This window comes from Macaca mulatta, chromosome 6 (assembly GCF_049350105.2).
Source record: "Macaca mulatta isolate MMU2019108-1 chromosome 6, T2T-MMU8v2.0, whole genome shotgun sequence".
NCBI classification, from domain to species: Eukaryota; Metazoa; Chordata; class Mammalia; order Primates; family Cercopithecidae; genus Macaca; species Macaca mulatta.
The window spans coordinates 168,790,744-168,815,113 of record NC_133411.1 but is presented as its reverse complement, the minus strand read 5'-3'; the positions used below and the strand labels follow the sequence as shown (position 1 = coordinate 168,815,113).

At 43.4% G+C, this 24,370-nt stretch overlaps 1 protein-coding gene and 1 pseudogene across 2 annotated transcripts in view; one reads left to right on the top strand and one right to left on the bottom strand.

Moving 5' to 3' along the window:
- ADRA1B (adrenoceptor alpha 1B) overlaps positions 1 to 24,370 on the bottom strand; it is a 56,733-nt gene that overhangs the window by 14,477 nt on the left and 17,886 nt on the right. The gene's annotated exons all lie outside the window — the stretch shown is intronic.
- Positions 7,016 to 7,936, top strand: LOC106999017 (glyceraldehyde-3-phosphate dehydrogenase pseudogene; annotated as a pseudogene).

Genomic DNA, 24,370 nt, shown 5'->3' with positions numbered 1-24,370 from the left:
TCAGTGCTTTTTGGAAAAAACAGACTGTAAGTGGTGTTGGGGCAACAGGATAGCTATTTAAGAAAGAAATAAGGCTGGATCTCCACATTATTTCTTACATTAAAATAAACTTAGGCAGATCCAATATTTTAAATATAGAAAAATTGTTAAAGTATTAAAAGAGGATATAGGTATATATTTTTATAAGTATGAAATAGGAAAGACCATTTTAAGCACAGCTAAAAGTCCAGGATTTGTAAATAAGTGTATTGATGAATTTGTCTAGACATTTTTATAAGGCTGCAAACTTCAAAAACAAAAGAAGAATTGAGAGAAATATGTGTAATTCAAATGACAATAAAAGGAATGATATTTCTTTTCTTTTCTGTTTTTTTTTTTTTGAGATGGAGTTTTGCTCTTGTTGCCCAGGCTGGAGTGCAATGGCATGATCTTGGCTTACTACAACCTCCGCCTCCTGGGTTCAAGTGACTCTCTGGCCTCAGCTTGCTGGGATTACAGGCGCCTGCCACCATGCCCAGCTATTTTTTTTGTATTTGTAGTAGAGACGGGGTTTCGCCATGTTGACCAGGCTGGTCTCAAACTCCTCACCTCAGGTGATCCACCCGCCTTGGCCTCCCAAAGTACTGGGATTACAAGCGTCAGCCTGGCCAAGGAATGATATTTCTAATACACAAAGCTGTCTTTCAAATAAATAAGAGAAAACTCAATAGAAAACTAAATCATATGAATGAACAAATAACAAGAGTAAGTATAATTGACACCTAATGAATTAATGAAAAAATGTAACTTTTTTTTTTTTTTTTTTGAGACAAAGTCTCTCACTCTATTGCCCAGATTGGAGTGCAGTGGCATGATCTCAGCTCACTGCAGCCTCCACCTCCTGGGCTCAAGTGATCCTCCCACCTCAGCTTCCAGAGTTGCTGAACTACAGGTGCGCACCATGGCACCCAGCTAATTTTTGTATTTTTTTGGTAGAGATGGAGTTTCACCATGTTGCCCCAGGCTGGTCTGGAACTACTGGGCTCAAGTGATCTGCCCACTTCGGCCTTTCAAAGTGCTGGGATTATGGGAGTGAGCCACCAAGCCTGGCCTGAAATTTCTTTACAAAATAAATAATGCAAAATAAAAAGCAGCAAAATAAGACTGGGGACGGTGGCTTGCGCCTGTAATTCCAGCACTTTGAGAAGCCGAGGTGGGCAGATCACTTGAGATCAGGAGTTGGAGACCAGCCTGGTCAGTGTGGCGAAACCCCATCTCTACTTAAAACACAACAATTAGCTGGGCGTGGTGGTGCACGCCTGTAATCCCAGATACTTGAGAGGCTGAAGCCGGAGAATTGCTTGAACCCGGGAGGTGTAGGTGGCAGTGAGCTGAGATTGCACCACTGCACTCCAGCCTGGGTGACAGAGCGAGACCCTGTCTCAGGAAGGAAAAAAAAAAAAAAAAAAAAAAGCAAAATGTTAAAATATTTTAGGTATATTTTTGTGGAAGATATTTTAAAAAGTGCTTATGCTCAATATGGCAAGTGTGTGGGAAAACAGACATTGTCATACATTCTGGGCAGAGATGTAAATTTTGGGTGGAAAACTGGCATTATCTAATAAAACTAAAATAAGCATGACTTTTGGTCTAAGTATTTGACATTCAGGAATTTAGCCTACATAAGTATTCTTGAAAGAGAGCAAAGATGAAAGTATAAAAAATTGCAGTAATGCTTTCCATAAATAGGAAATAATTTAAAATTTTAACAATAGGGGACTGTGAAATAAACCATGTAGCATTTACATAATGAAAAACCACACGTTTATTAAAATGGTAAGCTATCAACAATGGGATGATGTCCATAACAAAATTAAGTAGCAAAAAAGCAAATTTCAGGAAAGAATGCTTAGAATGCTTTGGATTTCTCTAAAAAACCTCTGGGTGTGTGTTTTGGTATATTTACAGCCAACAAAAAATAAAATGTGGAAATCTGGGTGAGTATACACCAAACTCTTCATAGCTGTTATCTCTGGAATGTGTTTATGTGAACGTTTTCACGTTGTATTTAAAATTCTTTTTGCAATGAACATTTTTGTTTGTTTGTTTGCTTTGAAAAGGGTCTCCCTCTGTCATCCAGGCTAGAGTGCAGTGATGTGATCATAGCTTGCTGCAGCCTCAAACTCCTGGGCTCAAGCGATTCTCCTGCCTCAGTCTTCTGAGTAGCTGGGACTACTCAGTGTCACCAGGCCTGGCCAGTTGAAAACTTTTTTGTAGATATGGAATCTCCCCTATGTTGCCCAGGCTGGACTCAAAACCTTGGGCTCAAGTGATCCTCCTGCCTCAGCCTCCCAAACTGCTGGGATTACATGCAGGAGTCATGCCTGGCCTCAGATATTTATTTGGTTGAGAGAGAGAGAGAGAGAGAGAGAGAGAGAGAGAGAGAGAGACAGAGAGACAGAGAGAGAGAGAGAGAGAGACAGAGAGAGAGATTGAGGGAGAGACAAAGGTTGAAAATCTAGGGATGAGAAAGGAGCTAGAAGAGGACTAGTAGCTGGTAGACCTTGAAGCTAAGTCATGGCCTTTCTGGACTCCAGTTTCTCCATGTGCAAAACAAGGGGGTCGAATTAGCTACCAGGGCCCCCTCCTTCTCTGACTTTTAGCCTTGTGTTCAGCCTTTAGAGGTAGAATGGAAATTAGGGAAGAAGGTGCAGATATTTCTCCAGCCAGAGTTTCTTTGAGCCTAGGACAAACAGGACACACAACACTGGATCCCTCCTTCCTAAGCAGTAGATGAACCTGCCGGCTGGCAGAGAGGCACAGGTGTCTCAGGATGAAAGGCTCTACAAGAGAACAGGGACAATTTCCAGCCTTGGGGAATCAGATGGTAAAACACTGAGATTGGACCACTTAGGCCATTAGGCTCCATGCAGTCCCTTTCATCTCTCCTCTCAGCAGCTGTGCGCTGATGTCCTTGCCCTCTTCTTTCTGACTCATCCCTTTGTTCTGTCCTTTCGCTGGTAAGCATTGAAACTTTGCCTGCATCCAAACTGATACGACAGGTTAAGGTTATGTCTGGAGCCCTGGATGGCTCTGTGTCACCTCTCACTTCCCCGGCTCAGTCTGGGACACATTCCTCCCTGAGGAGGCCACATCTGGAACTCATACCTTCCTTGACACTGGCAGCCCTCAGGGCTTCTCCAATACAGAGTGAATGATGCTGGTACACCGTCTCTAGGGTGTCTTGTCTTCTCACCAGAGCCCTTTCTTGTCTTTCTGTATCCTGAAGGCTAAGCACATTGCCTGGCATCATGAATATTGTATAATTAAATGATTAGTCTTTGCTGCTGAAGGCATGCCACTCTCCAGGTTCCAGCAAGATGAACCCTTATCTTGCTTCTCAGTCTAGGTCTACCGGCATGCCATAAATGACCCCGAAATTCCAGCCCTCAAAGGCTCCTTACAGCAGGGAAACCTTTCAGGTAGCAGTACAACTTGAAGATGTCCTGTAGGACACCCAGCTGGGTGGGCTTACTATGGTCATACGAGAATGTTTTCTGAGAATCTCAATGAAAAAAGGTCTGAATGTGTTCAGTATTATTGCCTGTGATGGCTACATATGGTAGCCTGGATGCCAGGTGGAGGAGGCCTTCCTATTCCTTGAAAGTCAGGTGAGATTATCTCCTGTATCCCTTTCCCATAACCCTGGAAGTTCAAAGCCCTCCCTTGGAGTCTCCCAATTCCTGTTGTAGGGCAGGGACACTACCTTCCTTGTGGCCTCCCCTGACTCATGGGCTCCATTTCCCTTGGTGGCCTCCTCTGTTTGCACCACACAGAGGCAATGATTCCATAAGAGAAAAATCACCCATACCAAGTGCAATGGAGTGATTGTCCTCCTAAAATCCATTTGTTGAAACCCTATCCTGCAAAGTGATGGTATCAGGAGGTGGGGCCTTTAGGAGGTAATTAGGTCGTGAGGGTGGAGCCCTCATGAATGGGATTAATACCCTTATAAAAGAGACCCTAGAGAGCTTCCTCCCCATCTTTCTCCCATGTAAGGCCACAACAGGAAGGCATCTGTCTGCAGCTTGGAAGAGAGCCCTCACCAGAACCTGACCATACCAGCACCCTGATTTCAGGCTTCCAGCCTCCAGAACTGTGAGGAATAAATTTCTGTTGTTGATAAGCCACCTGATCTATGGTACCTTGTTACAGCAGCCAGAGCTGATTCAGACACCAAGCATGGAGGAGAACTCTTGATGCGGGTCTTCCTGACCCCCTCCTTGTCCATTCCCATCTCTGCCCCTCTCCCTTTCCCTCCCAGTTTGCTCCAGGAGTTCCAAATTCATATAAATGTCTTTTGTTACTTTTCTTATGTCTCTTTTCAGGCAAGCATTTCTGTCCTGTCTACTGGCAACTTTGGTGTCAGCCTTGTTGAGGGGCAGCCGGGGAGAGAGAGTTCGTAATGGTAATGGTAGAAAATGGCTTTCATTTTCTTTCTTTTTTTTTTTTTTTTTACCAGCTCTTTTTATGTAGATAAATGCTCCATTCTCAATTTGGCATAGGTTTTGGATTATTGCCCTCAGCAGGAGGTCCCCGAGCTTTGCTCCCCTTCACAGCAAGTCTGTATGGAACATCTCTTAGATGCCTGCATCTGATCAAGGAGATTAACACTGATTCGGGAGACAAGGAGATTTCACTATTATTCAGTCCTCACAAGCCTATAGGGTGGGTATAATTATTAGCCCATTTTATAGATGAAACAATGACAGCTCAGTCTGATTAAGGAACTTGCTCAAGATTACACAACGGTAGAGACAAGCTTCAGTTTGAGGCCTGACCAGAGCTACTGACCCTTTTACCACCCCAGTGCTGATTGCCACAGACTGGAGACTTGTGACTCCCTTGGAACATTCAGTGTGGGAGTGTGTAGAAGAAGATGAGGAGGTGCTGGTTACACACAGGGATGGAGAGATGTGTGGTGGGGATAGTTTGGAAAAGAGGAATTATTTGACATTGCCACTATCTTTTTTTTTATTTTTTATTTTTTATTTTTCTGAGACAGAGTCTTATTCTGTTGCCCAGGCTAGAGTGCAGTGGCATGATTGGCTCACTGCAACCTCCACCCCACCAGGTTCAAGTGATTCTCCTGCCTCAGTCTCCCGAGTAGCTGGGATTACAGGTGTGCACTATCACTCCCAGCTAATTTTGTATTTTTAGTAGAGACAGGGTTTTGCCATCTTGGCCAGGCTAGTCTCGAATTCCCGACTTCAGGTGATCCACCTGCCTCGCCCTCCCAAAGTGCTGGGATTACAAATGTGAGCCACCACACCCAGCTCTTGACATTGTCACTTTCAAAGAAGGTTCCTATAAAAGTGATCACATATTCACATGTTTTGCAGACATAGGAGCTGGAAGGGCAGAAAATAGCATCCCCTCTGTGTAACTGCAACAGGGAAAGTGTGTTTCAGAAACCCTGTAACGTAAGAAGCTTATTCAGCTCTTGAGAGGGGACACCTGGCTTCTTTTATGCGGTGTCCTGATTACAGAGAAGGTGGAGAATGTGTACTGATTCCAACAATAATTAGAAATGGACTCGGTCTTTTCGACAAAATCCAAAGAAAAATACAGAGGATAGTGGGGATCTGAATTTTATAACAGTAACAACTATAATAATAGTAGTTACTGTGTACGGAGAGCTTATAGGTGGCAAGCACTGTAATAACTCCTAACATGCACCTCTCATTCGTACCGAAAACAGTTCTATGTGGGAGATGCAATTAACTGTCCCCATTTTACAGATGTTGAAATCGACACTTACATAAGAGAAGTAATTTGCTCAAAGTCATGGAGCTATCTCCGTTCAAACCATGAGCTCCTGCTCTCCCATCTGCTGCTGTTTTAACTTGGTGAGGTGGGCCACTAGGAAGCCAAGGACAGTAGTTTCCCCCTTATCCACAGTTTTGCCATCCATGCTTTCAGTTACCTGAGGTCAACTGCAGTCCAAAAATATTACATACAATAAGATGTTTTGAGAGAGCGAGCGAGACCATGTTCAGATAGCTTTTATTTCAGTATATTGTTACAATCGTCCTATTTTATTCTTCTTCTTCTTAATCTCATACTGTACCTAATTTATAAATTAAGCTTTATTGTAGACATGTATGCATAGGAAAAAACATAGTGCATACAGGGTTAGGTACTATCTATGGTTTTAGGCATCCACTGGGGGTCTTGCAACATATCCCCCAAGAAGAAAAAGGGCCTCCTGTACCAAAAGGCAATTTAAGAAAGTGTATCAGATTCCACAGGGGACTGGAAAGTGCAGGGAATAAGCGTTTGACTGTGAATACACTAGTTTTCAGATAACTCATTTTCCCAGCCAAATCGAGGAGAAACTGTAATAATTTAGAATTGAAAAGTCATCCTTCTGACATCTCCAGGCCTCGTGAAAGTAAGTTCTGGGCCTCCAAGAAGGTGGAGGGAGAAGAGATGCCTAACTCACAAATCCTTCCATGATCTGTGGACGAGCAATGCCAAGAACAAAAGTGAGAGGACAGAGCAAAGAGTGAATTTTCAAAGGATGGAAAATATAAGTAGGGATGAAAAGATAGAACTAAGCCAGACAATAAAAGGGCACAACAGCCCTTGCTTCCCTCACCACTCTGCTCCGTATTTCTGACTGGGTTGAGGTGGTTTTGTGCACAGTGAGACCCCAAAGGTGGCTATGGGTGGGTAGCCAGGCCAGGGCAGCTCAGGTTCCAGCCTGAGGAGCAGACTGCATTCTTTGCCCCTGTCTCACCGTGGTCTGATCTATCTATCCAGACTGAGCTAAATTCTCCACTAGGGGCTCTCTGCTCCTCCCGTTTGACAGACAGCCACATCTTCTCGTGCATTGTCAGACACATCCCTGAGACACTGTGAAGGCTGGAGTCAATGGATTTGGACATATTGGTCACCTGGTCACCAGGGCTGCTTTTAACTGTGGTAAAGTGGATATTGTTGCCATTACTGACCCTTCATTGACCTCATCTACATGGTTTACATGTTCAAGTATGATTCCACCTATGGCAAATTCCATGGCACTGTCAAGACTGAGAAAGGGAAGCTTCTCATCAATGGAAATCCCATCACCATCTTCCAGGAGCAAGATCCCTCCAAAATCAAATAGGGTGATGCTGGTGCTGAATATGTTGTGAAGTCCACAAGCATCTTTTACCATGGAGAAGGCTGGGGCTGACTTGCAGGGAGGACCTAAAAGGGTCATCATCTCTGCCCTCTCTGCTGACGCCCCCATGTTTGTGATGGGCATGAACCACAAGAAGTATGACAACGAACTCAATATTGTCAACTGTACCTCCTGCACCACCAACTGCTTAGTGCCCCTGGGCAAGGTCATCCATGACAACTTTGGTATTGTGGAAAGATTCATGACCACAGTCCACGCCATCACTGCCACCCAGAAGATTGTGGATGGCCTCTCCGGGAAACTGTGGTGTGACAGCTGCGGAGCTCTCCAGAACATCATCCCTGCCTCTACTGACACTGCCAAGGCTGTGGGCAGGGGTCATCTCTAAGCTGAACAAGAAGCTCACTGACATGGCCTTCTGTGTCCCCATCACCAATGTATCAGTCGTGGGCCTCACCTGCCGTCTAGAAAAGCTTGCCAAATATGATGACATCAAGAAGGTGGTGAAGTGAGCATCAGAGGGCCCCCTCAAGGGCACCTGGGGCGTCACTGAGCACCAGGTTGTCTCCTCCGACTTCAACAGAGACACTCACTCCTCCACCTTTGATGCTGGGGCTGGCATTGCCCTCAATGACTGCTTTGTCAAGCTCATTTCCTGGTATGACAATGAATTTGGCTACAGCAAAAGGGTGGTGGACCTCATGGCCCACATGGCCTCCAGGGAGTAACAGCCCTGGACTACCAGCCCTAGCAAAAGCATGAGAGGAAGAGAGGAGCCCTGACTGCTGGGGAGTCCTGACGCACTCAGTCCCCCACCACACTGAGACTCTTCCCTCCTCACAGTTTCCATGCAGACCCCCTGAAGAGGGAGGGGCCTAGGGAGCCCCACCTTGTCATGTACCATCAATAAAGTCCCCTGTGCTCAGCCAAAAAATGAAAAAAATCTCCCCTAGGGTCGCCCAAAAGGGCAGATCACTTAAGCTTGCTAATTCCTCTGTCCACCTCCTTCCTTGCAAGCTGGAACCAGGTGTTTCACCCTAATCCTGAAATGTCACTGAACCTCAGTGGATTATTACAAAAAACTGCCCTGATGGATCATTACTAAAAACTGCCCCATTCCTCCCAGGGAACATGTGCTCTGGTCAAGGAGGGCTCACAGAAAGACCTGCCTGGCACAACAGCATTCAGAGCAGATGGATGGGCGAGGCCCTGGACCTCACTCTCTCTTCCCTGCTTGCCCTGATCCACTGCTTGTGACAGGAGGGGAGTGGATAGGGTTGGTGGAGGTTTGACTGATCTGGGACAAGGCTTTGCAAGCCATAAAGGAGCAGGATGCAAGGGGAGATAATGAAAAACGCCAGCATGTGAAGAAGTGCATTTGGCAAGAGAATCCAACACTTACTCTTCTGAGGTTGCTGAAGTGCACAAACGGAGGCAGGCTGGTGCCGGCCGGTCCATCTGCTCTGAGATCTTGCTGATCTTAGTGGAGGACAGCACGACCTCAGGAGAGAGTCTTGACCTAGGTACCTCCCACTACATGGCAAATACACTGTTATAGTGCCTGGGTGTTTCATTCCAGTGTCTCCTGATCTGGTTCCTTATGCTTCAGGATTGTTAAAAAGAACAATCTGGCAAAACCAGCATTTGAAGAATGAGTGTATTAGTCCTGCTTTTAGTTTTAGTTCTCATGTTGTTGATGCATCAATCCTCTGACAAGCCCAGAAGTTCTTTTTTTTTTTTTTTTGAGATGGGGTCTCACTGTGTTGCCCAGGCTGGAGTGAAGTGGCAGGCTGGAGTGAAGTGGTGCGATCTCAGTTCACTGCAAGCTCCGCCTTCTGGGTTCATGCCATTCTCCCGTGTCAGTCTCCCAAGTAACTGGGACTACAGGCACCCACCACCACCCCCAGCTAATTTTTTGTATTTTTAGTAGAGATGGGGTTTCACCGTGTTAGCCAGAATGGTCTCGATCTCCTGACCTCATGATCCACCCGCCTCGGCCTCACGCGTGAGCCACCACACCCGGCCAAGCCCAGAAGTTCTTAATGGTGTTTGTGAGCCACTGAAAAATAAAAGGTTATTTGATGTGCATATGTACATTTTCTGCGTAGCTGTTTCATAGCTTCCCTCAGATTCCCAAAGGCACCCATGTACCAAAAAAAGGATATGAGCCATTGATTTAGAGAAAATCACTGTTTTGATCAGGAACCATGTTGCATGCATGCTCTAAAAGCGTGAATGAGCTATCAGAAGATTGGGCTTCATTTTTCCCTAATGAACAATACAAATTGAGTAGTACCCCATGTTGGTGATGATGTGAGTGAATGGTCATTCATATATTGAGGGTGGGCATATACACTGGAATATGCTTTCTGGAGGGTAATTGAGTAAGGCGATTCAAAAGCCTTACAGTTTTATATATTTAGTTTCCCTGAAATTACAATTTTAAGAATTTGTCTTAGTGGGTAAGTGTGTTAGCTCTGCAGTCAGACTGAGTTGAATTAAATTTGAACATCACTACTTATTATCTACATCACTGTGGGCAAGTTACTTAACCTCTCTCTAGGACTCAGTTCCCTCATCTATAAAATGGAGATGATATTATTTATCCATAGGATTCTTAGAAGGGTTAAATGAGATAATACATGCAAAACACTTAGTATAGTATCTGGGACAAAATAAATACTCAATAACTGCTATTATTATTTAGATACAAGGATTTTATTGGCACATTATTTATCATAAGTAAAAATTGGAAACAACCCCAAATATTCAACATAAGTGACTGGCTTAATGACACATCCAATTCAACCAGGAAAAGTTAACTAGGTGAATATGATTAGAAACGTGTTCATAATATGTCAAAAGACAAGAACAGATTACAAAACAGTACATTTGATATCATGCCATAGAAAAATGGCTGAATAAATGTTTTCAACATTTCAGTGGTTATGTTTAAGGGGTGGCTTTTTATTATCTTTTTTGTTTTTCTGATTCTTTTAAATTTTCTACAATGAAAACACGTGTATAACTTCTTGTAATAAAACATAACTAACCCAATAAAAGTTACTTTTTGAAAACATGATGACTGATCTCTGTTGAAAAATGCTTTGTGGCTTTGAGTCATCATATCTGTGAAGGTTCCTTTCTTCATGTTGAAATGAGAGTTATATTTTCTTTCCTTGTTGAGACACTAGGAAACTGAAATGAAAGGGTGAGCATAAAGTGCTTTGTGAAGGGCGGTGCATGGCATGTGTGAAAAGGTCCAACTTCTTAACCTGTGGAGCTTTCACAGAATAATCTGTGCTGTAATGCAGGAGAACTCTGGAAGCCCTGTTGTCCAGACTTAGAGAACATGCCTCCAGCTCTGGGTCAAAGGCCTGTTATGATTAACTCTAGGGAAGTGGTATGGATTGAGAATGAAGGTACAGAGACTTTCAGCTATGAAAATTGGTCTGTGGTCAGGATCCCAAGTTTAATCTCTGTGAAACCGATGGGCCAGTGTGGCCATGCTTACTAATTAGACAGCAGCAATGTAATTGATCAATTCCCTTCATGATGCAAACCCAAAGAATCCAGGGACAGCTTGAGCTTGGAAGAGCTTGCAGAAAGCCAGAGAATGTGAATCCCTCTCCCAGAGATGTTAGCATGGTTAATTCTAAATTGCTGTGCTAATTGCTGGCTCCTTTCTCAATAACGGATAATATGGTGTTGCAACGTAGCTCCCGTGTCCCTCACGTGGCCAGACTCTAGGCTGGAGAGATTTAAATTGTGCTCATTCATTTCTTTCCTGGATTTACAGCAAGGATTCAACGTCATTAAGCTTAAAGAGTCTTTGCTTTCTGGAAAGAAGCAAAGTCATAGCCAGATCCCCCATTTCATTTATGAATAGCTTTAGCGTTAATTTGAAAGCCAGTGTATTGATAAAAAGAATGTAAAAGGGAAACCATTAAAAGAAATGAGGCTTATTGCAACAACCAAGTATTGAGGCCAACACTTCAATCTATTTCCTGCAGATCAAATGAAAAAAAGTGCTATAGAGGCTGCACTGGTTGAGTGAAATAAGCATGGGATTTGGTGGCAGACAGAGCTAGTTGCAAGCTCAGCTCTGCCACTTAGGAGCCCTGAGAACTTGGGTCAATTATTTTACCTTTCTGAGCCATGGTTTTCTTTTCTTTTCTTTTCTTTTCTTTTCTTTCTCTTCTTTTTTTTTTTTTAGATGGAGTCTCACTCTGTTGCCCAGGTTGGAGTGCGGTGGTGCGATCTCGGCTCATTGCAACCTCTGCCTCCTGGGTTCAAGCAATTCTTCCTGCCTTAGCCTCTGGAGTAGCTGGGATTACAGGCATCCACACCACGCCTCGCTAAGTTTTCTATTATTTAGTAGAGATAGGGTTTCGCCATGTTGACCAGGCTGGTCTTGAACTCCTGACCTCAGGTGATCTGCCCACCTTGGCCTCCCAAAGTGTTGGGATTACAGGCATGAGCCACACACCCAGCCAACCATGGTTTTCTCATTTGTACAGTGGAGAGAATTATGCCATCCTCAAAGGGCTGTGAAGATTAAATAAGATAACATGCTGAAACACCTAGCTCAGTGCTAGGGACATCATAAGTGCTCAGTAAATATTAGTTCTCCACCAGTGTCTTGCCTTCTGAACAAAGCCCTGAAATCATGTCTTTGTTCGATGATACAAACTCACGTGTCTTAATCCTACACTCTGTGCCATTGGATTTCTAGATGATCCTAGACAAGGTAACCTGCAGGCTTTCCAGAATCTATGCCATGTTTATGTGTAAGCTCTGATTCTTAAGAGAGGGCACAATAGAATCTGAGCATATTCAATATTATACTATAATTTTAATTGTTTTCATAATATACATCACAGAATACAAAATTCAAATCATCTTGGCTGGTGTTATCAGAAATCTCTGATTGCAGAAGGCATGCAACTTTAGGTTTAGAAAAAGAGGTCATGAGATAAGCAAGACTGAGAATATGGATTTACAGAATGTCATTGTGCAAAACACGTGTCACACACACACTTGGAATGCCAGAGATGGGCTGGAAGGAGAAATGGGGAGGCTTTGCAATTACTGATAATCTTTTCTTTCTTATTTTGGGTGCTGCTTACCGGGATGTGTTCATTTCGTGAGTATTGACACGGCCATCCCTTCTGATTGGTGCTCTTTTCTGTTTGCATGTCATACTTCATTAAAAAGTTTATTTAAAGAGAAATAAGTGTCACATAGTTTGTATGCATTCAGCATGAGGTGGGATAAATCCTGGAGAAGCCTCATGTCAATTTACCAGGGAATTCCCTGTAAATCCTGGATCAGGCTTTTTCCTGGATGGTCTAGATTTTCATAGGTAAGAACAGAATGCAATCCAAAGTTACCGTCATCTCTTCTGGACCACGGCTGCAGCCTCACAACTGGCCTCCCTGTGTCTACCCTTAAGCCTCTACAATCCATTCTCCACTTACCCGATGAAGTCTTTAAAAACAGAAATCGGATTACATTATTTCTCTTTCCAAAACCCTCCTGTGATTTTCAATAGCATGTAGAGAAAATGCTGAACTTTCTATCATGACCTACAAGGCCTCACAGGATCTCCATGCTTCCTTCCTGTCTGACGTCCTCTGCCACCTCTCTCCTCCTCCCTCTGTGCAGTCCAGCACTCTGGCTGCCATTTTCCATGTCACCCATGTCAAATGCATTCCTATCTCAGGGACTTTGCATTCACTGTCCTTGCTTCCTGGAATGCTTTCCCCTCGGATTCCTGCAGGGCTGTCTCCTTCTAGTCACTCAAGTTTCAGCCCATGATCTCATAGAGCAGCTTTCTCTCTTTTTTCTTCCCTTAGTTTTATTTATTTATTTATTTATTTATTTTTAGACAGAGTCTTGCTCTGTTGCCCAGGCTGGAGTGTAATGGCGCGATCTGGGCTCACTGCAACCTCCGCCTCCCGGGTTGAAGCAATTCTCCCACCTCAGCCTTCTGAGTAGCTGGGGATACAGGCATGCACCACCACGCCTGGCTAATTTTTGTATTTTTAGTAAAGGCGGGGTTTCACCATGTTGGCCAGACTGCTCTCGAACTCCTGACCTCAAGTGATTGTCTTGGCCTCCCCAAGTGCAGGGATTACAGGCGTGAGCCACCGAACCCAGCCCTCTTTTTTCTTATAATTAATTATTTTCTTTTTCAATCAGCTTCCTCAGGTTGAGTTCATGCTTTTTTTTTGATCATCACTGCCTGCTCCTCTCTAGCACACCACTTCATCTTATTTCCTCTATAGTATCTGCAGTTATCTGATATCACATGTTTATTTAAATGTATGATTTGTCCATGCCCACCCCTCAGGACTGTAAGCTTCATGGAGGCAGAGGCTTTGCCTGTTTTTTTCACTCTTGTATCTGCAGTGCCTTGAAGAGTACCTGAGACGGAGAAGGTACTTAATAGATATCTGACTGTGTGATCTTTACAAGCCTCTTACCCTCTGAATTTCAATTTCCATATCTGTAAATTTAGGCTAATAAGCTTCTCCCCCCGCCCCACCTCCCCCAGGGTTGTTGTAAAGATTGAAGGAGGTAACATATATGAAGCACTTAGCACAGTGCCTGGCACATGGTACAAATGGTGGCTGTGTTCCCTGGGTGCTAACTGTAAGGCATTTTTAATTTTTTATGCCCACCAGAATCCTCTCATTCATTCATCATGAGCAAGCAATCATCTTTTATTAGGGGCCCTTTGACAAGATGGTAACACAGCCTGTCGAGAGACCAGGTTTCACAGCATCATTCTGATGTTTCTTTGGCTAAGTGTTAGCCTTTCTCTGTGTGATGTACAATAATTAACTGATTAACAGAGACCGTGTGCTACTTCAGATCGTTCTTTAAAAGGCACTGCGGATGGAATTTGTATCTAGAATAATGAGTAGCCTGCAGGACACTGCACCACGGTCAGACAGGTAATAAACGAAAGCACAGGAGCACGACGCTCCGGCCAGGAGCCAGTGGCCGGCGAGAAAGCTCTCTGCTGTGACAAATGGGGCCATTTGTTCCTGGGGCATCCTGAGTAAATTGGTATCTTTAGAAGAGTTTTGTTAAAAAACAAAAAAACTCTGCCTGAAATGTTCAGAAGGAAACAGGGCCTGCCACTTTAAGAATCTGAGTTCGTAAAGGTGAAAGTGGCCTCTGTAAGATATGATGTAAATAAATGCAGAAATCTTGGGTAAGGTACCTCATTGAATGGTAAACAGGTATTGGTTTTAAAGGAGGAGAGAACCAAGAAGAATAAAACTGGGGAGTGAGAATGTGTGTGTGTGTGTGAGAGAGAGAGAGAGAGAGAGAGAGCCAATTGTGGTAGTCGGTCAGTCACCCAGGTAACAATATACTGATTGTAAGGAAATCATCACAAAATTTTAGTTACAAAATGGGAAAATGTTCCATTGTGTTCCTTTAAAATTTTATCTTTTCTTCCTATGATCTGAGGAAGAAAAGATTGGGAAAAAATCAAATGAAAAGCAAATCTCTTTCTCTCCCCAGCCCCTGAAAAAAAAAATCCCCTAAGTAGGTCACACACAGTATCCTCAATCATCTCAGCGGAGGCTCAGCCTACAGCAAGCATAAAAGAATTTCGAGGCGTTACCTAGATAGATCTGATTAGGGAGAGATGCCGACGGGTGACACAGGGTAGAAGTCATTAGACTAATGATCTTTAATCAGGTTGGAGTTGGGGAGTTAGGGACATTCATGTCTGGGGTTCTTTCATCGGGGTCTTAAACTAGAGGAACTGGCCTCTTGGGTTTATTTGCAGCCCTAGAGAGTTCAGAGCTAAGCAAAGTTTAAGAGGTAAGTTTATTTCTTTGGGAGAATATGAGAGCTCAATTTACAAACAGAAAAAGTACCTCATTATAGTTAGGTAGTTTATATCATTGAAACTTGTTCTGCATTATATTTCTCTTTATCCTCCACTGAGATGATCTAATTTATTTATTTATTTATTTATTTATTTATTTATTTATTTTTGAGACAGAGTCTTGCTTTGTCACCCAGGCTGGAGTGCAGTGGCGCAATCTCACCTCACTGCAAACTCCGCCTCTCGAGTTCAAGTGATTCTCCTGCCTCAGCCTCCTGAGTAGCTCGGATTACAAGTGCACGCCACCAAGCCTGGCTAATTTTTGCATTTTTAGTAGAGATGGGGTTTCACCATGTTGGCCAGGCTGGTCTTGAACTCCTGACCTTAGGTGATTCGCCCACCTTGACGTCCCAAAGACGATCTAATTTATGTTTTGATTTTAATAAAGAAAGCATTACAAATTATTAATTACATATGTAATAAATGAATACTTTTAAAAATTAAGAATAATTTTTTTGACTACCATCCCTAATTTCATATCCCTCCTTTATGGGGAACTGTTTTTATCTTTTTGGTGTATTACCTTTCAGTTTTTTTCTATGTATTTCCATACATATACTTATAGAAAATAGAATATTTGGGATTTAAAAAATGTAACATTTCATACTATATGCAATGCTCTGAAACTTGTTTCTCCCCCAACAATTTGTCTTTTTTATGTGTTTGTAGAGGTGGGGGTCTCACTGTGTTGCACAGGCTGGTCTGGAACTCCTGGGCTCAAGTGATCCTCCTGCCTTAGCCTCCCAGAGTGGTGGGATTACAGGTGTGGCCAGTCAACAATTTATCTTAAAGATCTTTTAAAATTAGTATCTAGATCGAATTCATTCCTTCTAACTGCTGTATCACAGTCCACTGTATGAATGTGTGAGAGTTTATTTCCTTACCTGCTTATGGATAGACATATAGGTTGTTTCCCAATTAGAACAGTATTTTTTTTTTTACAAAAAGTCATATTGAGCTATATAATTCCCATACCATACATTTATCTTTTTTAAGTGTACAATTTAGCGGTTTTTAGTAACTCACAAAGTTGTACACCAACCCCACTATCTAATTACGAACATTTTCATCACCCCCTAAAGAAACCCAGTATCCGGCCAGGCACAGTGGCTCACATCTGTAATCCCAGTACTTTGGGAGGCTGAGACGTGCCGATCACGAAGTTAGGAGATCGAGACCATCCTGGCTAACACGGTGAAACCCTGTCTCTACTAAAAATACAAAAAATTAGCCGGGCGTGGTGGCGGGCGCCTGTAGTCCCAGCTACTCGGGAGGCTGAGGCAGGAGAATGGCGTGAACCTGGGAGATGGAACTTGCAGTGAGCCGAGATCGCACCACTGCACTCCAGCCTGGGCAACAGAGTGAGACTGTCTCAAAAAAAAAAAAAAAAGAAACCCAGTACCCATTAGCAGTCATCTCATTTCCCCTTCTCCTCAGTCTCTGCGAACACTCATCTACATTCTCTCTCGGTGCATTTGCCTATTTTTAACATTTTGTTTTAACAGAATTATATGACAAAATGTGATCTTTTGTGTTTGGTTTCTTTCCCTTAGCGTATCAGTTTCAAGGTTCATCCGTGTTGCAGCATGTATCTGTACTTTGTTCTTTTTTCTTTGGCCAAATAACGTTCCATTGAATGGATATACCACATTTTGCATATCTGTTCTTCAGCAGGAGGACATTTGAGTTATTTCCTCCTTTTGGCCATTATGAATAATGCTGCTGTGAACATCTGTGTGCAAGTTTTTGTGTGAGGGCATGTTTCCAATTCTCTTCTGTGTATACTAGGAGTGGGACTACCGGGTCATTAGGCAACTCTTTGTTTAACTTTTGAGGATCTACCAAACTGTTTTTTGAAGTGGCTGTGCCCTTCTACATTGCCATAGATGTGAGTTTTTAGAACAAGAACAAGGAAGAATATGTTCATGGGCCAAATGGATGTGTTTATTCTTGAGACATCTCAGCCATATTTGGAGCAAGCTGAAAAACAACTCAGCACTGTTCAGCAGAACTTTCTGTGATGATGAAAACGTTCTAAATCTGTGCTGTCCAATATGGTAGCCACTAGCCACATGTAGGTGTTTAACACTTGCAAGGCGACTCCTGTGGCCGAGGAACTGCATTTTTAATTTTAATTAATTTAAATATGATTGTACTCATGTGTCCAGTGGCTACGGTATCGGATAGCTCAGTACTTATTCTCTCCTGTATGTAAAGACCAACAGAACCCAAAAGGTCACCATAAAGATACCGGAGAAGTGATCCACCTTCTAGTATGCACCTTGCAACTCCAAGTTAGCTCTTGTCACAGACATCACAGAGAAGAAATTCAGAGAAGAAATTAAACCAGAATTGAGAGGGAATTAAACCAGAATTGTACCACACTGAAATTCAGGTAACTCCCAACTTTTGCAGAATTATGCTTGGAAAGTTGGCATTTCATGTATCTCCTTTTAGCTTACCAGTTTAAAGAACTATCTTTATATTATTTTGTTTCTTTGTACAAGAGCAATTCATGCTCACTACAGAGAAGCATGAAAAGAAAATAAAAACTACCACAGATAATTGCTGCTAAAATCTTGGGGGTGTGTGTGTATGTTTAACTGTGTGTATATGCATGTGTGTGTGTATGTGTATGTATGTGTGTGTGTGTGTATATATACTGTTAAAGAAAACGTTATTTAATGATCCTTCTTAAAGCACAGTAAAGAAAACTTTATTTAGAACCATTGAGATAGGTATAGGAACTACTGCAATGGGCTTTGCAGTGGGGGAGACAGACTGGGCTCAGCTGTGAATACAGAATAAGCAAGTGGGAATTTATGGCCAAGGAAAAGGGTTGGGGGCAGTGGATGGAAAATTACTAAGAGAAAACATCAGGAGTAAGGGTGATTCTGGCTAATCTGAACTAACAGGGTTCTTGCTGAAGGCAGACCGGGGTAATCACATGTCAACTGGGGGGATGCTGGAGGATAAGAGGCCTGATCAGATATTAAGAGTGATTAGATATTGAGGTTGATTAGATATTTATGTGGGTGGTTCTTTCCGAACTGACTCACCATGGTTCTTCCCAAAACTGAGTTTTACAAATAAGTGCACAGATAAGTCTAGAAGAAGATTCAGGAGCTGGACTAAAGTTTGATCAAGCAATGTCTTTGTCAGTACACACAGAATTCAACTATATTTCGGCTTTGGTAGAAGAGCGGAAGTGACATTGGAATCAATCTTGTTCCTTCCTCACAGTTCCTCTTTACAGTTCTGATCAGATTTCATTCACTTACTGAGTTCTCCCTATGCCAGGCCCATGCTGGGTGAGACCCAGTCTCCTGGGAGAGATGGACATCAAAAAGCCCAGTGTGACAAGGCTCTGATGGGCATGGAGTGAGGACAGAGAAAGCACAGGAGAGAGAGTAGCCACTGCCTGAGGAATCATGGAAGACAGCAAAGGAGATGTTACATTTGAGCTGGAGGAATTCACTCTGCAGAGGAGAGAAGGAAGGGTGTTACAGGCAGAGGGAATTGCACTGGCAAAGGCTTGGGGCATGACAGAGCCAGGTGTGTTCTGGGAAGGGAGAATGCTCGTGTGTGGCTGGAGGAGCAGTAGCAGGGGCCACGTGTGATTGCCTGCCTTACTGTCTTTTAATTCTCTTATCACCCCCATGAGGTAAGTAAAATGTCATCCCTGTCTTACAGGCAGAAAAAATGGGAGCTGAGAGAAGTTAAGTAACTTGCCTGAGGTTGCACAGCTAGTAAGGGACAGGGCCGAGATTCTGATCTGTTTGAGCACAAAACCCTATCTTGGGAGATGGGGTAGGTTAGATTCCATTTGTGAAGAGTCTTTTCTGTCACACTCAGAAGTTCAGAAGTCACCCTGGGGTAATTCAGCAGGGTACCAGCTTGAGCGGATCTGTGCTCTAGGAAGATCTTTGTGGCAGCAAAGCAAAGACAGTTTGTAAGCAGGTCAGCAATTCACCTTGGGCTGAACTATCCTCAGTGCATTGCACGCGTGCGCGCACGCGCGCGCGCGCGCACACACACACACACTCTCTCTCTCTCTCTCTTTTTCTCTCTCTCTCTCTCTCTGTCCTTCAAAGAAAGGAGCCTCTGAGAATCCAGCACTCTTTGTTTCCCTCTTCCTTCTCAAATGAAAACCAGCAGTTCTGAGTTCTATGTTTATTCCAGATCACAGTGGAAGAAGATTAGAGGGGCTGGGGACACTGCCCCTTGCTGAGGGACCTTGGATTAATCGCTTCTCACATGACTTCAGTTTTCTTATCTGTAAAATGAAATTCTTGGTGTTTCCACCTTTACATGTCCTTTCCGTCTTTACAATTGTCGGATTCCTAAGAGTGGTGGGACCTATTAAGGGATTTCGCTCTGGCCGCATACTATGATTTTTGGAGAGCTAAGCTAGTTCTGGACTGGCTGCCCCCAAATTTAGATAGAGTCTCTTAGCATTTCCTGCATAAGGCCAGAGACTGGATTTTCTAGGTATTGCTGAGGACTTAAGGTCTTCTTTGGTTTTCAGGCTAGGCCAACGGCTGCAAATAACCTAATTAGGACCTCGCAAGCAACTTGCCCAGTGAAAGCTAATTTAATTAGGGTCTTATTAGTTGTTATAACTACTTTTTAATGAAGCTTTATTACATTCAACTACGCAAATCCTAAGCAATTGTTTTAAATGCTGGCAAATGACCCATTAGTCTTTGATTTCACTTCTATTTTTGCATTGTTCACATCTATCCTGAGATTGAGATGCCTGTAGTTCATTTTTCCTCTTTGAAGCCAGGTGCAGCCTTGAAGGCATATTTTCTGTTCTAGTCTCATTACCCATTCTCTGGGATTCCCCATCCACTTACGCTAGTGATATGATATTGGAGTGATATGTGGGGTGGAGAAAGGCTGGGAAATCTCTTCCCAGTGGTCTTCCATATTCCCTAACGTTTCCATCATTAATCACTCCATGGTTGGAAGACTTTGAGGATAAGGGCCCCTGGTTGAAATGCAGATGTCATTTTGGAGACAAATGCAGAAAACCATTATTATGAATTAACACCTGAGGATTAGCTCATCATATTAGCTAACTGGTCAATACAAGAGACTTCAACAGAATGGATTCTGGATGGAGTAGTTTTGATAGTTGCTGGTGTGTAGAGGAGGATGAAAGAAAACCAAGAATTAATTCGTTTCTACTGTGCAACAGTCACTGGGCTAGGTACGTTCACATATATTATCTCATTTAATTCTTTTAACAACCTTGATATAAATGTATTATTATCACTGATAATAAGAGAAGAAGAGAAGAGTCAGCTTCATGTCACACAGCTAGTAAGAGGAAAAGCCTAGGAGAGCACTGAAGTGTGGGCAGCTTTGGCCTCCAGTGGGACAGTGTCATGACCCTGGGGGTTAACAACTTCAGAGGATTGCCTGAGGCCAGGCGAGCCCCAGGACCAGTGACTGAGGGTCACTAAAGACAAACTTGACAGGGCTCACAACTTGGCCTGAGCAGTGCTGATCTCTTTGTGTTCTGTTTCTTTTCATCCTCAATGGGCAGTGTGATGTCACAGTATGATGTCATCATTAAGAGACTAGGATCTGGGCTAGGCATGGTGGCTCACACCTGTAATCCCAGCACTTTGGGAGGCTGAGGCGGGAGGATCATGAGGTCAGGAGTTCGAGATCAGCTTAGCCAGCATGGTGAAACCCTGTCTCTACTAAAATACAAAAAATTAGCCGGGCACGTGGCGTATGCCTGTAGTCCCAGGTACTCAGGAGGCTGAGGCAGGAGAATTGCTTGAACCTGGCAGGCAGAAGTTGCAGTGAACTGAGATCACATCATTGCACTCCAGCCTGAGTGACATGGCGAGACTCCCAAGACTCCATCTCAAAAAAAAAAAAGAGGCTAGGATCTGGCAGGAGGCCCACTGAGATTCACATCCTGGTTCCAGCCTTTTTGTGCAGGTATGACCCTGGGCCAGTTGTTTAAACTCCCTAAGCTGTGGTTTTCTCATCTGGAAAGGAGAAAATAGCAACTTCCTCATAATCTTCTGGAAGTTATAGAATATGTGCCAAGCATCTGACACCAGGCAAGTGCCGGTGAGCCGAGCTTCCTCCACATCTGAGCTGGTGTTGGAGTGCTTTGTAGCTACAGTGGGAAAACAGGAAGTACACACACAGGGAACGTGGAGACTGTTCTTATTAGGCCGGGGGTTCTTAAACTTAAGTGTGCATCAGTAGTACCCAGAGGGCTTGGGAAAACCCAGACTGCTTGGGGTGCACCTCCAGTTTCTGATTCAGTTGTTCTGGGATGGGGTCTAGGATTTGTCATCTATAACAAGTTTCTGGGTGATGTCAATGCTGCTGGGCTGAGGACCCCACTTGAAGACCCACTGGATAAGGCCACTCACAGTGTATGCTCTTTGACAACACAGTCAGCAGCTCCAGGACAGAGTGTTCCAAGTCCACCTGAGCCTGGGGTGAGTCAGAGAAGTAGAGCTCTGGCTGTTTTCCTCTTTCGCATTTTCTACCCTGCCTCTGTGGCTTCTTGAGTCCTTGAGAGCCAGTCCTTGTGAACAGGGGCCAAAAATATTCTCTTAATTTTGATTATTTACTTATTTATAGCCACGCCAGTTCCTGGGCCTGCTTAGGTTGAAGGGAATTTTTTTTTTTTTTTTTGGTGGTTTGAGTAAACTAATTTTGTGGCTAAAAGCACTGATACAATTTGTTTTTCACTGAGAGCAAAGAGAAGTTAGGCTCCAAGTAACAACTTCCAATTAATCTATCAGTCTGAAAGTTTACATTTTTAATAGGCTTATCATTTTGATTTAACAAATGGTATAGACATTGTCAGGCATGCAGAAAAAATAGTGCTTGCTGTCCATCATCCTTTTCATCAAGAAGGCGCAACTCACTGGATACCAGTGAGATAATTTATGTAAAATTGTTTAACACGATGTCTTTCAAAGGACAAATTATAATAATTTATGTTATTGTGTTTACTGAACAAATGTTTGTTGAGCCCTTATAAAGTGACAGCATGCTTGATGTCAGATTTTCTCCACTTCAACAGCGATTGACATCTTGGGCGAGGTAATTCTTTGTTGTGGGAGCTGTCCTTTGCATTGTAGGATGTTTAGCAGCATACCTGGCCTCTCCCAGTTAATGCCAGTAGCACCCCCAGTGTGACAATAAAAAATGTCTCCTGACATTGCTAAACGTCCCCTGGGGAAAAATTGCTCTTGGTTGAGAACTACTGGTTTACATGAATAATCTTATATTGCATCTTTGCAACACCCAACAAAATTAGCTGTTATTTGTTTTATTTTAGAGATGGGAGAAAAGAGGATCAGAGAGTTGAGCAATTTGCTGAAGGCCACACAGGTAGTCAAGAAGCAGGAGTGGAGTTTGAACCCAGGACTGACAATCCAGAGCCTCAGTCTCGACTACTATTCTTGCTTCTTAAGAGTACACATGTAAGAATGTATAGAAGAGGCTAGGTACGGTGGCTCACACCTGTAATTCCAGCACTTTTGGAGGCTGAGGCGAATGGATCACTTGAGATCAGGAGTTCGAGACCAGCTGGCCAACATGGCAAAACCCTGTCTCTACTAAAAATACAAAACTTAGCTAGGTGTGGTGGTGCATGCCTGTAATCCCAGCTACTAGGGAGGCTGAGGCCTGAGAATCGCTTGAACCCAGGAGGTGAAGGTTGCAGTGATCTGAAATTGCGCCATGGTTCTCCAGTCTGGGTGACAGAGCGAGACCCTATCTTAAAAGAAAAAAAAAGTTGCATAGAAGAAAGTCCACCCAATCACAGACATTGTGGTAATTGCCTTTGGGAAGGAGAGAGGTGAATGAGATGAGGGGTGGGGAGCCTTTTAGATATATTTGTAACTTTTTATTTCTTAAAAGAAGATGTATAGCAAATTCAGCAACATGTTAAATTTGGATGGAGGACTCATGGGTGTCTCAAATTACTTCTTGTACTTTTTGGAATGACCGAAATATCACAAATCTAAATATTGAAACAATTTGAAAAAGAGAGAAACATGACCATAAATGTTAGGCAAAGTCATCTGATTTTTTTTTGACCATGTGATCATCATACCTGGCACTCTAAAAAAACTTTAGTTTTTTACTCTTCTGCCCTTTTTTAACAGAGGATTTTCCCAACTATTCGGTGAGAAGGAACCTGTCTCATTTTTGTTTCCTCAAAACACATAGCCCATTCATAGAATTTGTCATGATCATAATATTAACAGGTACTTAAATATCTCCTCTGAAGTGGATGCCATCTTAGAGGCTTCATGTACATTAATAGTTGACATTTATGAAATATTTACTAGTGTTTGGCACCTAGCTGAGTCCCTTTCATCCATTTCTCATTTATTCCTCACTACAATTCTTTGAGGTTGATGATTTTGGTCTCGTTTTACAGGTGAGTTAACTGGGGCTTAGCAAGCTGAGCAGAAGAGCCAGACAGATATGTCAGATTTCAAAGTTCCTGTTCTTTTTTATTTTTTTTTGAAATGGAGTCTCGCTGTGTCTCCCAGACCGGAGTGCAGTGGTGCAATCTCGGCTTACTGCAACCTCCACCTCCTGGGTTCAGGTGATGGATTCTCCTGCCTCAGCCTCCTGAGTGGCTGGGATTACAGGTGCCTGCCACCACATCCGGCTAATTTTTGTATTTTTAGTAAAGACGTGGTTTCACTGTGTTGGCCAGGCTGGTCTCAAACTCCTGACTTCAAGTGTTCTGCCTGCCTCGGACTCCCAAAGTGTTTGCTAGGAGTATAGGAGTGAGCCACCGCCTGGCCTTCAAGTCCCTATTCTTTCTAGTACAGCAACTGAAGCAGGAGTCATTAAGAGCTAGCAAGGGTGTCTCAGAGAAGAGAAGGTGCCATCCCTCTTCCTCAAGATGAGGGGGTGGGATGACGGTGACAGAGGCAGGTGACAGGAAGCGCTTTCCTGGTCAGATTCTGGGAATCACCTGGTGAGCCCAGGTCTCTGGCTTAGTGGCATTCCCAACGCTGTGGCAAGTGGGTCAAAGTTCACCCAGCCCCTGCCTTGTCCTAATTGCTGGTTCCAACACCTCTGGATTTAGTAGAGTTTAAAGATAACCCAGCTTCTCCCTCTAGATCAGCAGTTCAAGGGTAGGATTAAATTATTCCTCTGACTGACCAGGGTCCATTGGTTCCCTCTCAAAAGGCCTCCTTCCCTGGCAGAATCTGCTCAAGCGGCCAGCTCTTTGCTTCTTGAGTGGTGCTCAATTGAATTTTCAGTTCGTGAGTCTG